Here is a 16,721-nt window from a genome sequence, read left to right as displayed (position 1 = left end):
GTGACACAAATGACCTCCGTATGCTCAGGGTCTCTACGCCTGTACACCATGAGATCACAAAGGCAGAGTCCGGCGTAGCCAGAGATATAACACCCCATAGGCGTGAGGCCCTGGGGAATGCCCCGATGGAAAACACTGAAGGGTATGTTTAGATGAGTTGCTGACTCTATGGCGAATTCCATGGTGAATCTACTCAAAGCCCATTTGTATTACGTGTGGAGTTAGTTGTGGATTTTAATGCGGATTCACCACACGTTTCTCAACGCATTTCTGGTAAAAAATACGTGGGTAAAACTGCAGAACGAATTGACCTGCAGTGGATTAAGAACAATGCACCACAGATCGATTGCTGCGTGGATTTTTTTTTGCAGTGCATGGATGAGATTTGTTAAAATCACGTACACTGTGATGCAAATGTATTCTACGGTAGATTTTCAGATCCCAAATGTGCATCAAAAAATTACATAAAAAAATGAGATCAAAGAGTTATACGTGATATTTAATAAAGAGATAGATAGATAAATAGATAGACAGATAGAATGATTGATAGATAGAAGATAGATAGTAGACAGATATGAGATGGATAGATAGATAATACATGATTAGAAAAAGATAGATAGACATAGTGCTGATACAGTGCTGAAGGGGTATTCTCATCTTGGACATTGGCGGCATATGGCTAAGATGTGCCTCCATTTTCGGGGTCACAGAGGTAGGACCCGCACCTACTGTATACTTAGAATGGAGCACCAAAGTGCTGTGCATGCACTGCCGCCCTCCATTCATTTCTATGGGAGCGCCAAAAATAGAGAGCCCCATTTATTTCAATAGGACTTCCAAAAATAGCCGAGTGCGACCTCCCCCCCCCCCCCCTGATAAACCTCCCCTGTGTGTTTCGGCCTGTAATGAGGTGCACCATATGGAAGTGTGTTACATTCTGTTTTGTAGACCATGCGGTTGCATCCTGATTTTCTATCCACCCCCAGCTTTTTCTTGGGGGGGGGGGGGGTTGTTTTTTTCACAGCATTAATAAAACAGCACTTTTCACTGGAGCATAAAACATAACTGATGGCTTTACAGGAGGTTTCGCCTTTGAAATCTGCATTATCAGCAACTCCATAATGTTCTTTCATTACCTGAATTGCTCCTCTCATAAGCCAAAAAATTCCCTGCATATCCTTTACCTGGAGAAATCAGCAGAATTTAGGGACCGTGTATGGAAAAAGCATAGACGGGTCAGGACCTCAGATTCCCCACTGCTGCACTCCTCCATTGAGCAGTGACCTTTCTAGTTCCAATTAAAGGGGTTATCCACTTTTTTATATTGATGATCTATCCTCAGAATAGGTCATGAACATGAGATGGGCAAATGTTCACCGCTGCAGTTGCAATGAAGAGCAGGTAAACAATGAAGAGAAGGCAGACCACCAACGATCTGATATTGATGACCTATCCTGAAGATAGGTCATCAATATAAAAAAGCAGACAAACCCTTTAAGTGGAGTTCGTAATCTTATGTCCTAGTTTCTGTCTCATAAGTTAATACAAACTGGAGTGAGTTGATTATACTATAGCAGCAAAAGACAGCATGGGAGAGGGAAGACATAGGGTACTTGCAAATTGTTTTGTGTTGTATAATGTTCTAATGTATTGCAACCCAGTATAGCTCTGTATGGATCAGTCAAGGTTAACTAGCTTCCCTGTTGGAAGCTGGATGATGGACAGATATGTTGCTAGTTCAGTCAGTGTGTAGAGCATGCTAGCTAAGAAAGTGAGAGGAGCTATATGTGCTCACTCCTTGGAATTTTGCATCAAGAAAGCCATCTCTACTTCACAGTACACAGAGAGAAAGATGGTCCAGGATCTGCCTGGGCAAGCATTGGGCCAGTCAGTAAGATATTTGCTGTATAAGGCTGATGGAGACTTTACTGCAGAGGGGCATTGCTAATAGTTTATAGACCCTTCCACACTTTGGCCAGCCGTATCTTAATTCTGTACCTTCAGCTGGAAATTACAGAGTCTATAAGTTTGCAAGAACCATATTGTCAGCCTTGGATTCTACGGGTCTATGTAGCCTTCCCTCCAGCATTTAGTCCCATCACCTGAGTTAATGTAATTCTTTATGGTGGGACTTTATAGGCGCTATCACCTAGAATTCTACAGTATTGACTCATAATATATATAATGCAACACTGGAAATTGCACCTGAGGGTAAATTTGTATTTTGGTGCTTGAACCAGAACCATATATCAAGTTTCTACCTACAAGAATCTATTTGACCATGAATATAGTTAAAACAATGCCCTTAATCCCATCTGTCGAATATGTACGATGGAAGTCTGTTCTTTAAAAATTGCGCCATCTCCTGAGCTCACTTAGACCTATAGCTGCAGATTTTCTGCTGTTTTTAACAGCAGACACCTGGGTCTTATGTCTGTGATCGGCGATAAGGCCAATCACAGATATTTAATCTGTTTTTTCCTTGTAGTAACCTTCGTCCCACTGAAGGATCTGAGGGTACCACAGCAATAGTCCCTACCTGTGGCAGGGGTCATAATATGGCGATGCAAACAAATAAATCATTTATCATTTTTTCTAAAGTTTTTATTTTTTAAAGTATTAAAACACAAGAACAATTATGTAAGTGTAGTATCATTTTAATAGATGCTGTCCATATAATGAAGTTAATAGGTCAGTTTTACTGCAAATTGGAAAAACCCATCTGGACCTTCATTGAAAACTGCTAGTAATTAATTTATAACTTCGAGCAGGAATAATAAAAGAATTGCCCAACATAGAGTCATTAGAATAGATTCTCTAGAATTGTTATTAGAGGGGAACGCAAGTACAGTTTGGCCACCCCTGGTCAAAATTACTCTTACTGTAAACCGTTAAGCAAGTTGAAGATGAAATGATCTCCAAAAGGCATCCGGTAAAGGGGTTCTGCACTTTCATTTAACTGATGATCTATCCTCTGGATAGATCATCAGCTTCTGGTCGGCGGGGGTCTGACACCTGGGACCCCCGCCAACCAGCTGTTTCAGAAGGCACTCCAGCACTCCAGCAGCGCCGTGGCCTTCTCACTGTTTACCGCCGTGCCGCCGGCCCACTGACGTCACGACTAGTATCAACTAGCGTGGGCGCGGCTAAGCTCCATTCAAGTGAACAGAGCTTAGCCCCGTCCACGCTAGTTGATACTAGTCGTGACGTCAGTGGGCCGGCGGACCGGCGGTAAACAGTGAGAAGGCCGCCGCGCTGCTGGAGCGCCGCTGCCTTCTCAAACAGCTGATCGGCAGGGGTCCCGGGTGTCGGACCCCCGCCGATCAGAAGCTGATGATCTATCCAGAGGATAGATCATCAGTTAAATGAAAGTGCAGAACCCCTTTAAAGATGACCCATTCACTTTGTATTTTAAGCAAAAACAATTTTTTATTGTCATCCTTTATATTTTCTAAATAACAAAAAACAGAAAAGGGCCCAAAGAAAAGCTTTGGGCATCCTGCATGGTGAGTACCTAGAAGCATCCCCTTTAGCAAGTATCACAGCTTGTAAACAAGTTACATTCTTCCTTGCAAAAGTCTTCCAGTTCTCTGAGATTCCTGTGCTGTCCTGCATACACTGCTCTTTTCAGGTATATCTACAGATTTTCAATGATTTTCCGATCAGGGAACTGTGATGGCCATGGCAAAACCTTCAGCTTGCACCTATTGAGGTAGTCAGTTGTGGATTTTGAGGTGTGTTTAGGATCAATATCCATTTGTAGATGCCATCCTCTTTTCAAATTAATCTTTTTTACAGTTGGTGTTATGTTTGCTTCCAGAATTGGCTGGTGTTTTATTAAATTCATTCTTCCCTCTACCCGTGAAATGTTCCCCCTGCCACAGAACCCCAAAGCATGATTGATCCATCCCCATGCCTAATGGTTGGAGAGATGTTCTTTTCTTGTAATTCTGTGCCCTTTTTTCTCCAAACATATCTTTACTCATTGTAGCCAAAGAGTTCTATTTTCACCTCATAGGTCCACAGGACTTGTTTCCAAAATGTATCAGGCTTGTTTAGATGTTCTTCTGCAAACCTCTGATGCTGAATTTTGTGGTGAAGATGCAGGAGAGGTTTTCATCTGATGATTCTTCCATGAAGGCCATATTTGTGCAGGTATCACTGAACAGTAGAACAATTAACCTCAACTTCGAAGTCTGCTAAATCTTCCTTAAGGTCTTTTGCAGTCAAGCAGGGGTTCTGATATGCTTTTCTAGGAATCCTACAAGCAGCTATCTCTGAAATTTTTCTTGGTCTTCCAGACCTTCTCTTGACTTCTACTGTTCCTGTTAACTCCAATTTCTTAATTAAATTTTGAACTGGGGAAATGGCAAACTTAAAACGTTTTGCTATCTTCTTATAGCCTTCTCCTGCTTTGTGAGCCTCAACCATTTTCATTTTCAAAGTATCAGGCAGTTGCTTAGAAGAACCCATGGCTGCTGTTTTTTGGGACAAGGTTCAATGAGTCTGGGTATTTTTAAAGCTTTGAAATTTGCATCACCTAGCCTTTCCTAACAATGATTATGAACAAGCCTTAACCCTAACAGGCTACTTAAGCTCTGAGACCTCGGTCGAAGTTATCTGAGCGCATAAATCTCATGGGATTCCCATATTTTTTATAGGTACTCCATTCCTTTTTTCACTCTAAAATTGTGCAAAACCAAAATAATACACTGATATTGTTAAAGATGTTGAAACGTGTTTTTCATAATTGCGTCTTCAATTTGCAATACTGCTCACAGTAAGAGTAAGTTTGACCACACTTTTGCATGCCACTGTAGTTACTAAAGCAGAAATGTTAGGAGAGGTGACAGGTCCTCTTTAAGCAGCATCTTCTTCCCTTTTGCTATCATCTCCCCTATTACCAGTTAGATGTTTGGAACTAGTGTACCTCCAGCTGTTGTGAAGTCGCACGTTCTGTCCCACCAGCCACGGGAGCTTGCAGTTTAGCGCCAGCTGGGTAGTCACAGGTTGCCTAAGCTTGTTTTAATTACTGCTATTAGCCATGTACTTTCCTATGCACGAGCGGGCTTGTAGAATTCCTTTGCAGAATAACTCACTTAGCTGTGAACCTGTTTCATAGCCCTCTTCACACCAGACAGCTCTGTGCTTTTGACTATAAAAGGATAGCAAAAGGCCCAATGGCTGCGCTGAGAAAGCTGTAAGCTGCTTCTTTTATATAAAAAACCTGATAGCATTCAGCAGCTGACGTTCAAGGCCCGGGAGATAATGTGAACGTGTGGTCGGCAGAAATCTGCTTAGGTAAACTACTTATTTTTTTTATTCATTTCTAACTGAGAAAGAATACATATGCACAGCCCAGGGGGATGGCGGGATTGCAGAGTGCCATCTAGTTTACTTAGCACAACAGCGGTTGGGTCCAGAAACGGCCATATCATTGAGCCACCTTTTAGATTTGTGTTCTAGAAGCATCCAACAATTACATTATACTTATTCTCATTTATGATGAGATATAGCTATAAGAAGCATTATCATCATCATCATGTTTAGGGCCATGTCAAGAAAACTATAATCTTGGCATCTCGTTCAATGTACACAGCTGGCTAGGAAGCCTTGGAAGCCAGGGAGCCTTGGTTTTAAGGGTATTTTATATAATTAAGTACTGATTGGTTAATTATTATATTACCTTCTATATTTCTTATTATATAGTGAGTTAGGGAGGGTTAGGTAACATATACAAATCCATTATTTTGTGTCGGATGACCACCAGACCACATTCCAAAGTGGTTAACTCATAAGACATTCGTACTCCATATTGGACAAACTTAGGAGGAAGGACACAAAGACAAAGAGCCGAGCTCCAATAAGAACATCCCATTGTGTTCCCTCATTGGCCAGGTGATTATTATTTATTCTATATTTGATTTTTCTGTTTTAGTTTATATTTAATCATACTTAGTAAGTATTTTTATCACTTAGCCTGTGTAAGCCTATTTATTCTCAAATCTTCCAATTCACATTTACCGCTGGTTGCCAATGCGATCCCAGACATGGTTCAAAATCTCAGTGCGAACCAATGAGGATATCGGAGGTTAGGTTGCAAGCCAATGGGTGCTGGAGGTGGGGGTTTATTGGTGGACTAGTCAGTTAAAATCCCAAAATGGTGTATCTTTAAATGGTCACCAGGTCTTGCAGTCTAGTATTTGTATGTGGATAGCAGTTGCTTTATGTACAACAGGGTTACCTGTCACTGATCTCGCCTTACTGCATTTCTTGCTAGGAGGATCCATTAGCAAGTCTATGTGTGAGGCTGACTTCTTTAGTACATCCACAAATGACTACCAAAAGTCATTACGTAGTTAAACACACACACAAATATTAGAGAAGGGAATGTCTTGAAATTTGTTTCATCTCCGATTCGCCAAAGTCCAAATCAATCCTACCTGAATCAAATATGCTGTAATTGCCCTGAAAATTGGGATGTTGAGAGATAGACCCACATGTACTACTTCTCTGAGTGGGGACATGTAAGCCAGTTCTCTCTCCAAAAGGACAAGGGTATTTAGTGTCTTGAGAAAATTGCTCTGGTTACTGTAGCTTAGTGGCTTTGTGGGAGCTTTTTCTCATTATGTAGACCACCTAGTATGAATGAGGGGAATTGTAGTCTAACCAGCACTGCTCTGTGTTTCTGAGAAACATATATGCAAATTAGTATATCTTACATCTGCTGGCATCAGATAGGATTAGTCTTGATCTCTTTTTGGAAGGAAAGATATTAAATTCTCGAAGAAATTCCAGTTTGTTGGAATCCAAATTTTTGGTGAAATCTGGGATGAATTCTGAATGGATAGAATCGATTTGCTCATCTGTAAATTGTGATAGCCGAACATTCCTTCTCTCCAGGCAGAGATTTACTTTGCTGACCTAGCCCTGTATCTGAAAGCCCCTTCTGGTTCCCCCTCTTCTTGGCACAGGGGCACATGCTATACAACTGCTGCAATGGCTGCTTCTACGTATATAACAATAAAAAAGCAAGTTTAGTAGTACAAGAGCATTTACAAATCATGTAATCGGTAAATAATAGCAAAACCAGGACGTTTCACCCATGATTATGTACATTTGGAAAGAAAAAGGACAAAGACTGTTTTGTATGCGGGGGACCACCAATCACTGGGATCTGCAGGGTGCTCATTAAGACATTTTGGCATTTATTATGTAATATATTAGCGTCACATCCCTGCCTTGTTATTGTGGCTCCTGCGGCGTGTTTAGTAACACAGCTCTGCCGCACGTGCATACTACTCCTGGATCAATCACTGTGTCCAGGATACAGTAACCCACGCCGCTCTACGCTTCCAGTTATGTGATCTAATATGCTTATATAAATCATCAGGGCAGGCATCGCTGCCTAATCTAGTAATTCTGGCTGTACAAAGCATTTATAATAGGGTTCATTTTTCTCCAAATTACCGAACCGTGTGATACGCTGTTATACTGATTTATTGCCTTCATGTATGCAACGTAACATACGTACATGAAGGTAACATTCATATCTACCGGTTCAGTGGATCATACATAGCTTTATTAAGTGATGTGCTATGAGTAATAAAAAGGGGGGGGAGGCCTGTAATGTTATGTAGTCTAGAACTGAACTTATAATTCTGCTGAAGCTTCAGAGCTGAAATCCTCCACTATTGGGTGCTAGTTCGATGTCACAGGGATTGCCATGGTCATTTGTATTCTGGGAAAATCTTGACATCAACTACTGTACAGTATTCTAATGTCATAGATATTGAAGGGGTTTTCAGAGAATCTGATATTAATGACCTACCAAAAGGTCATCAATATCTGATCGGTGGAGGTCTGATTCCCGGCACCTCATCTGATCAATTGTTTGAAGAGGCCTAGATCTCAGTAAGCGCCAAGGCCTCTTCCTGTGCCACCAACTTCATGGTCATTGGTGACGTGGCCTCGAGGCAGCTCAGTCCCATTCAAGTGAAGCTATAAGAAGGGGGCAGCACTCACTGGAGCACCATGGCCTCCTCAAACAGCTGCTTGGTGGGGGTGCCAGTTGTCAGACCCTCGACAATCTTATATTGATGACTTATGTTGAGTATAAGCCATGAATGTCAGAATCTCAAGTCAAGACATGACATTTTATGCTGCAAAATCCACATAGGGTCAAAGGGTGCAATGGGTGAAATCCACTGTGAAAATCATCCACAGTTCCACACAAGAATGAGCATGCTACGATTAAAAAATGTACAGTATCTGACAAGAGAGGTGATAAATGTATGATTGCTGGGGGGGGGGGGGGGGTCTGACTGCTACGACCCCCAGTGATCCCTAGAACTGAAGTCCCTTGAGTACACCAGTTTGAATGGAGTAGCAATGTGAATGAAGGTTCACATTCACTTCTATGGGACTCACATAGTGTTGCCTACGTTAGTCCCATAGAAGTGAATGGAGCAATGGACCGTCATGCATACTATTGCTTCATACAAGCGGGGGACTTGGGGAAACATAATTGCCTCCATGTGACAATGAAATTCAGAGGAAACGTCAGGGGTTTTCTGATGCAGTTTTGGAAACCAAAATCAGGAGTGGATCATAAAAGGAGAGAAAGTATTAAGGACCAATACAATGTCTCCTCTTTTATGGATTCACTCCTGGTTTTGTCCTCCAAAACTGCATCCAGAAACCTGAACATAGGGCTGTACCCCTAGAGCTGCCCTTCATTCAGGGTCAGGCTGGACTCTCGGGCTACCAAAGGATATTACAGTAGGCCTAGGCTCTGATACACTAATGAGCCCATGCAAAAAGTCCCCAAGGTCCACCAGAAGCCAATCCAATTTGGAGCTAAGCTTGGAACCAGTCAGTTACCACATGTTTGGAGCAAATAATATTGGACACATACTTCTGTATAGATGGGGCCTCTATAGAATTTACTCATGTGGAGTGAGCAAACAGTACCCTGTGGGAAGTACGGTATATTGTCTCTTTTTAGTACTGAGCTTCTATCTTAAAGGTTTATGTTTGAGTAATTCGGCATGCTCAAATAAATCTTTACTGGTTGCTTGCTATATTACATATAGACTGTAAATTAATTACCAGTTTATCAGCTAATGTCGTAAGCAAAAAGCCAAGACTACTGTGTACTTACATACAACATCACATACCTACAAAGTATCCCCAATTTCAAAAGCTCAGCTGTACAGTCTTTCAACAACTTCTTGAGGAGGAGAAAATTCATCTCACCATGACCTACTAAACAACCGGCTAACACTGATATGGAAAAGTGCTTAAAAAGGATGTGTCACCACGAATCTGCAATCTGCAACCACTATGTTATAGAGCAGGAGGAGCTGAGCTGAGTGATATATAGTTTTATTGGAAAAGATTCAGGAAAACCTGTAACTTATACATTTATATCTATGCTTTTTCTTTTTCTGAACTTAAAGGGATTCTGTCACCTCCCCTAAGGCAAAAAACGATTTAAAACCAGCCATGCAGCACAGCTTACCTGGATTAGGCTGTGCTGTTCAATCTTGAAATCCGTCCAGCAGTTAGTTCAAAAAACGAGTTTGATCAATGAGGAAATGCGTCCTGAAGGTGCCCAGAGGGGCGTTTTTTTCTTCTGAGAGAGCCCAGTCCCGCCCCTTTTTCAGTGCCCAGCCCGCCTTCCTTTTACTTCCTAACTGCCGCCTCCAGCCTGCCACAGCCTCCCCTTCCTCTCCTCCCCCTCCCTCTTGCCGAACGAAGTCTCGCACAGGCGCAGTACCCACTGAGGGCTGCGCCTGTGCGATCATCAGGAGACTGAGGGCGGCAGCTTCATCTTCGTCACTGGGCATGCGCCGAGCCCAGTGACGTCCGATGCTCGCTCTTCCCTCAGCAGGGAAGAGCGAGCATCGGACGTCACTGGGCTCGGCGCATGCCCAGTGACGAAGATGAAGCTGCCGCCCTCAGTCTCCTGATGATCGCACAGGCGCAGCCCTCAGTGGGTACTGCGCCTGTGCGAGACTTCGTTCGGCAAGAGGGAGGGGGAGGAGAGGAAGGGGAGGCTGTGGCAGGCTGGAGGCGGCAGTTAGGAAGTAAAAGGAAGGTGGGCTGGGCACTGAAAAAGGGGCGGGACTGGGCTCTCTCAGAAGAAAAAAACGCCCCTCTGGGCACCTTCAGGACGCATTTCCTCATTGATCAAACTCGTTTTTTGAACTAACTGCTGGACGGATTTCAAGATTGAACAGCACAGCCTAATCCAGGTAAGCTGTGCTGCATGGCTGGTTTTAAATCGTTTTTTGCCTTAGGGGAGGTGACAGAATCCCTTTAAAGGGGTTGTGCAGGCAGTATATATTGATGACCTAGCGTCAGGATAGATCATCAGTATTTTATCGTAGGGGTCTGATACTCGGCACTTCCACCGATCAGCTGTTTGACGAGGAGGCCACGATCCATCCGAGCTCTTCTTCCTGTTCATTACACTACGTGTTGTCTCTCATGCAGCGGTGGCATAGTGTAATTACAAGTACTCACTCCATTCAATGGAGATGATGGGCAGTGTAACAAAGAGGAAGCAGCGCTTGCATGGACCACCGCCTCTTTTTCAAACAGTTGATCAGCGGGCGTGCCATGTGTACACAGAGAATGCTATCAATCACTGGTAACACTTCCCCGTGTACAGTTATCAGTGACTGACGGCTATCTATGCATACACACTTACACAGAGAATGCTATTAGTGACTGGTAACACTTCCCCTGTGTACAGATATCAGTGACTGACAGCTATCTCTGTATACACACTTAGGCCTCATGCACACGACCGTTGTTTTGTTCCACATCCGAGCTGGAGTTTTTGCGGCTTGGCTGCGGACCCATTCACTTCAATGGGGCCGCAAAAGATGCAGACAGCATCCGCATCCGTTGCTCCATTCCTTGGTCCACAAAAAAATATAACCTGTCCTATTCTTGTCTGTTTTGCGGACAAAAATAGGCAGTTATATCAATGGCTGTCCGTGCCGTTCAGCAAATTGTGGAACGCACACGGACGCCATCCGTGTTTTGAGGATCTGCAATTTGTGGACCGCAAAACACACAACGGTCGTGTGCATGAGGCATTTCACAGGGAATTACTATAAATCACTGATAACACCTCCCTCGTGTACAGATATCAGTCACTGACAGCTATCTCTGTATACACACTTACACAGGGAATACTATTAATCACTGATAACACCTTCCCTGTGTACAGATATCAGTGACTGACAGCTATCTCTGTATACACACTTACACAGGGAATGCTATTAATGACTGGTAGCACTTCCCCCGTGTACAGATATCAGTGACAGACAGCTATCTCTGTATACACACTTACACAGGGAATACTATGAATCACTGATAAGACCTCCCCCGTACACATTTAAATGTATAAATTACAAGTTTCACTGAATATTTCCTCACAAAACTATTTATTAATCTGCTTAGCTCCTCCTGCTCTATAACATGCACTGCATTTTGTGGTGACAAGTAATCTTTAAAGGGGTTGTCCAGCTTTTGAATACATTTAGGGTCTACTCTCCCCACCACACCTGTGGAGGGAAGCATACTTACCTGCTTCGCGTGACTCGATTCTTACCCCTTCCGTTTGCGGCTCTCTGATCCTCTGTCATCAACTTACGGAATGGATGATGGTCATGTGTGCCACATCAGCCAATGCAGTAAATTACTGGGTCACATGTCACTTGGGGGACCTGCCACCACTGAAGCCAGTCATTGGTTGCAGCAGCAGCATACATGACCACAGTCCATTCAAGAAGTTGACAAGTAGAGAACCACATACCGAAGGATCTGGAATCGAGCGGCAGGGAAAAATGTATGCTTTTCTCGTCAGGGAAAGTTTGTTGTAGAGAACCCCTTTAAGGATGATAGGAACTGAGTAACTCAGATATGAACAGAGCCTTAACGGATAGATGGTAGACTGATGTGTGGCATCCAGTGTCAAGCAGCTGCTGCCAAGACAAAGAAAATCTCAGGATGCAATCAGGTGGTGATTGGAGGCTCGTGAAAGGCCAATATGTCGGTCTATCTAATGGTCTCTAATTGAGTGTATTGGAATGAAAGAAAGTTTCTACACCAACATAGAAGAGGATTCTTTACTTTAAGAGCAGTGAGACTATGGAGCAGATGGCCAGGATGACAGGTTATGGTTGCTAGAAACAGGCGGTGGATACAGAGATTTATTCAGATTGCTGTATTTGGAGTTGGGAAGGAACATTAGCTTTTGTGTCGTTTTGGCTTCTATATGGATTTCAGTGTTTTTTTCAGCCTTATTATGTTATTATAAAATGACATTATTGCTGTGCACATTGTAGGACATATATAACGTTACATAAAGTGAAACATATTGCAGTCTAGATGGGACGGTGCTGATACATTTCTGGATCCAGTTACATGCTACATTGATGATTGACACATTGTTGACTATATGTAGCTCTATAAATGATAGAATTACAGTTGACAGGGCGATAAATCATCAATGATGTTAACATATTAGCCTCAATTTAAAGTGCAGCTATTAATATTTTGGTAAACATAGCATAGATATAGCTGGGCTGGGCAGGTCTAAGTACTGCATGCCAAAGCTGCAGAGCCGAGTTGGCTGAGCTCATTATAATTCACTATGATGCCTCTGCTTCTTTATTGAACTGTAAGTAAAACTACTCAACTACTCACATTGACAAAAAATAATGCCCCCAAGAAGGAGTTGTTTGAATCGACTGAAACTTAGTTTGTTGGATAAAACTGTACAATTGAAAGAAGGCTCTAGGACCCTGTTGGGCCGCCTACAACCTGGATACAAGATGAGATATGGCCTCTAGCCGTGATACAAGATGAGATATGGCCTCTAGCCTTGATACAAGATGAGATATGGCCTCTAGCCTGTATACAAGATGAGATACGGCCTCTAGTCGTGATACAAGATGAGATACGGCCTTTAGCCGTGATACAAGATGAGATACGGCCTCTAGCCGTGATACAAGATGAGATATGACCTGTAGCCTTGATACAAGATGAGATACGGTTAGGCATGGAGACATACAGTTTCTGTATGGTATCCTGCGGCACATTTTCCCACCGATGTTGCAGCTGGGCCTGTAGATCCTGCACACTCATAGGTTGCCGAAGTTGGCGTCCTGGGTGATCCCATAAATGGTCGACTGACGATAAATATGGTGACCAGATATCCAAGGAGGTATTGTAATCTGTCTGAGACATTCCTAGGAAACCCTTGCTGTGTGTGGGTGAGCATTACCCTGATGAAAAACGCCAGTTGGAAGCTCTGCCATGCGAGGTAACACATGTGGTGGCAGGATGTCCTGCATATATTGCTCTGCAGTTCATGTCCCTCATATCACTACTAGGCGTGGCCGACTGTCGTATGCATTGGCTATCCAAATCATCACACCAGCAGTTGGGGTAGTTGGTCGTTCCACAGCAAGGGCTGGATTAAAGTGCTGACCACAAAGGCCTCCATACTCGAACCCAACGGATCCCAAACAGAACCTGGATTTGTCGCAAAGATGATACAGGTCCAGTCAGTAGCAGTCCAGGTTTCTCATTCACGACACCACTGAAAATGAAGGCAATAGTCTGACAGGGCACATAATGGAGGCTGTGACACCAAATTCCCTTTTTTAAATGCCTGGAAACGGTCCTGGCAGAGACAGGGATGTGTAATGACGGTGCCACCAGTGTCTGGATGGTGGTCAACGAAGCTGAGGGAGCACCTCATACTTTAGTGGTGGATCAAACAATCCTCTCTACTGGCGGTCTATCTGGGCTGTCGGAAGCCTCTTTGCTGTGTTTGTGTATTCTCACGTAACCACTGCTCCTAACAACTAGGTCACATCAGTCTAGATGGCGGGCAATTCATCGAAATGAGCATCCTGCTTCTCTCAATTCAGTGATGCCCCCCTCAAAGTCTGTCAACTAGGCAACTATCATTAAGTGCATCATAGAGCCATGTCTAGCAGTCACCAATCTCTCACCAAGCGGTACACTACCCAAAAGTAGCCCCTGATAGCATTTTTATAGGGCAGTGGGGGAACCAATGTTACGTCCTCTTTGGCAAGACCCAGTTTCTAATCAGACCACACCTGTAATCATTTCCATAGCTGCCAGAGACATAACCGTATGCCGAGTATAGCAGCAATCCGACATTTCTATCTACATGCATTATTATTTTTTTGTAACTGAGTGTATTTTAACTCATAGTGCAAAAAAGAGATTACAAATTCATCTCTACTACTTCTGTCTTTGGTTCCTAACTTCCTATCTAACATAACGTGGTCACATATATATGATGTACAGGTAAGCATTTATGCATGCACAGATAATGGCTTTATATAGAATTGCAGGAGGCGCTTCTCAAACGTTGCAATCACATGAGATTGCAGTACACCATCGCACTTTTTTCTTGGATTTCTTGAGACTGGGCAACGATAATCGAAAATGGTATTGCAGTTTAACGTGACTGAAAAGTGCAATAATCAAGGCTCCTGAGTTCATCTGTGTGAATGCACATAGAAGGCGGTTGTGCGTGATATGAGAAGCCTCGTCTCCGCTCAAGGCTGAAACGTCCTGTGCGTCTGATTGTGCGGCGAGGGCTTTATTAGTGTGCCTGTGTCACATGTGTGCTTCTTTGTCGCTGATCCCTTGCATTCCTCACAGTTAAGCTCTGCGGATGACACTCTTTGACTGGGAGACTTCTGCCTCTCTTCTTTGTGCTTTCCTACCATTCTAGCAGCTTGCGAATACTAATTTATTATTCATAACGGCACGAATGCTAATCCCTCCCTAAAAATCTAAATGTACTTACAAAACCCCCCTAGACCACTGATAATGCACATTCTGGCCTAGTTTATGTATCTCAAATGTAAATCTTACCACATCCCAGGGTGAGCACATTTCATAAAACCGTCTTTAACTACCACTCAATAGATATTTCTGTAACGTTGGCCTAGATTCATCACACCTGGAGAAAGAACATGTCAAACCACCCCCTACCACCACCGCCACCACCGCCAGTCTTCTAGGAATTCAATTTGTCATGAAGCAATTGGTTGTCGAGGACTAGGGAGGGTTATGCTTGGGTTACGCTTGCCCTAATATACCCTCCATATTAAATCTGTCTCTTATTTTGCAGCCTTGAATGCCGCTTACTCAATGTGAACATGTTTGTCTGCTGCTCTCTCCCTGTCTGCACTCTACCTCGCCGGTTTTCACGCCGGTCATTGTATTCACTAACGTTGACCTCTTTCACACACAGCTGTCTATGCATTTCGCCTTATCCCTCACTGCTTTAACCCACCTCCCCTTCCTTCCCCTTTCCAACTTTTCTCATTCGCCTCGATTTTTAACAGGGCAGCGATCCTTTTAGCCGCTGGCTTTGTGACTCACCAGTGCTGAATCCTAATTCTGTGTAACCCCATGTCTCTCTTTCTCTTGTTCTGTATTCACTGTATAAAAGCTGGTCTTTTCTCAATGTGCTACTGCTCTGCATGCAGGGTCTGCTGCTTCTGTCCTTCCACCCTTTAAAATTAATGATGTCTCCGCTGACCTCCTTCACCGGTGTCTAACCTCTGCTCCCTCATGTCACTCTTTTCCTTTTAGGGGGACTTTGGAACCCAAGAGACTTTTGCAAATTGCAATCCAAAACCAAACAATTCAACTGTACAAACAAATTAATTTTCATGACTATGCATATATATGTTGGCAAACACATATATATGATCTTTTTGCTTGAAATACCTAAGGGAGTGTGCTGTAATCTCACCTTGTGGTCGACTATCTAGTAAGCTACTATTCCCAACATACATGCTTTGAAAATTAACCAGAACCACAGATAGTTGAGGTATAGCTGAAGCACATACTAGCCAACAATACCTATAGAAGAAGCCATCCTACACCATAGTTATAGAATTACTCTAGTTTTACACTAACATTTAGGCCTCTATCAGGCTGTTCCAGCAGAGATCAGCCGGCCTGAGCTGGATCCAGCATAGCCAGATGTCACCACAGTGCCCACTACCCTATTTACTATAATGGGATCTGGTGGACATCTGGCCACTACCTGGCGAAAATGCCGGGATTCGGCCAGACAAAAACCATTGCAAGCAATAGTTTTTGTCCAGCTGTATCCCAGAATATCTGTGTGGTAGTGGCTGGATCTCCGCTGGATCCCATTATAATCATTGGGACCAGCGGGTATTGCGATAACAATCCAGAGATCCAGAGAGCACTGACAGGCTGCTCTCTGCCAGACCTATAGCACAGATGTGTAAATTGTCATTGGCAAATTAATTAAGTGCTCACATACAATGGCTGGTCAGTAGTTTTTCAAGACAAAAGTGTTAGGAGAACCTTTAAGACTACATTTACACGATAGCGAAAAAACGGCTTAGTGACTACGTTTTTTTACGGACTTCACACAGCATTTTCTAAGCAATGACAGTCTACGGGGGTATTCACACGTCCATTTTTTTTAACGGACCGTGCATACCTTGTCAATTTTTACTGTACAACCACATATTTCAAAGAGGCTGTTTCGAATGCCCATGCTTCAGAAAGGCATCCATGAAAAAAATGGCCATTATCATGTAAATGTAGCCTAGGAGAAAGTTAAAGTGATAACTGTGTCCTGCCTGAGAAAGGGTTAGCCACAGGAT

At 43.2% G+C, this 16,721-nt stretch overlaps 1 protein-coding gene across 3 annotated transcripts in view; it reads left to right on the top strand.

Annotated features, from left to right (window-relative positions):
- The window catches only part of SYT7 (synaptotagmin 7), a 415,280-nt gene that overhangs the window by 317,609 nt on the left and 80,950 nt on the right, over positions 1 to 16,721 (top strand). The window lies entirely within an intron of this gene.

Source organism: Bufo gargarizans, chromosome 10, assembly GCF_014858855.1.
Source record: "Bufo gargarizans isolate SCDJY-AF-19 chromosome 10, ASM1485885v1, whole genome shotgun sequence".
Taxonomy (NCBI): Eukaryota; Metazoa; Chordata; class Amphibia; order Anura; family Bufonidae; genus Bufo; species Bufo gargarizans.
The sequence above is the reverse complement of the archived record's forward strand: the minus strand, read 5'-3'. Positions and strand labels throughout refer to the sequence as shown.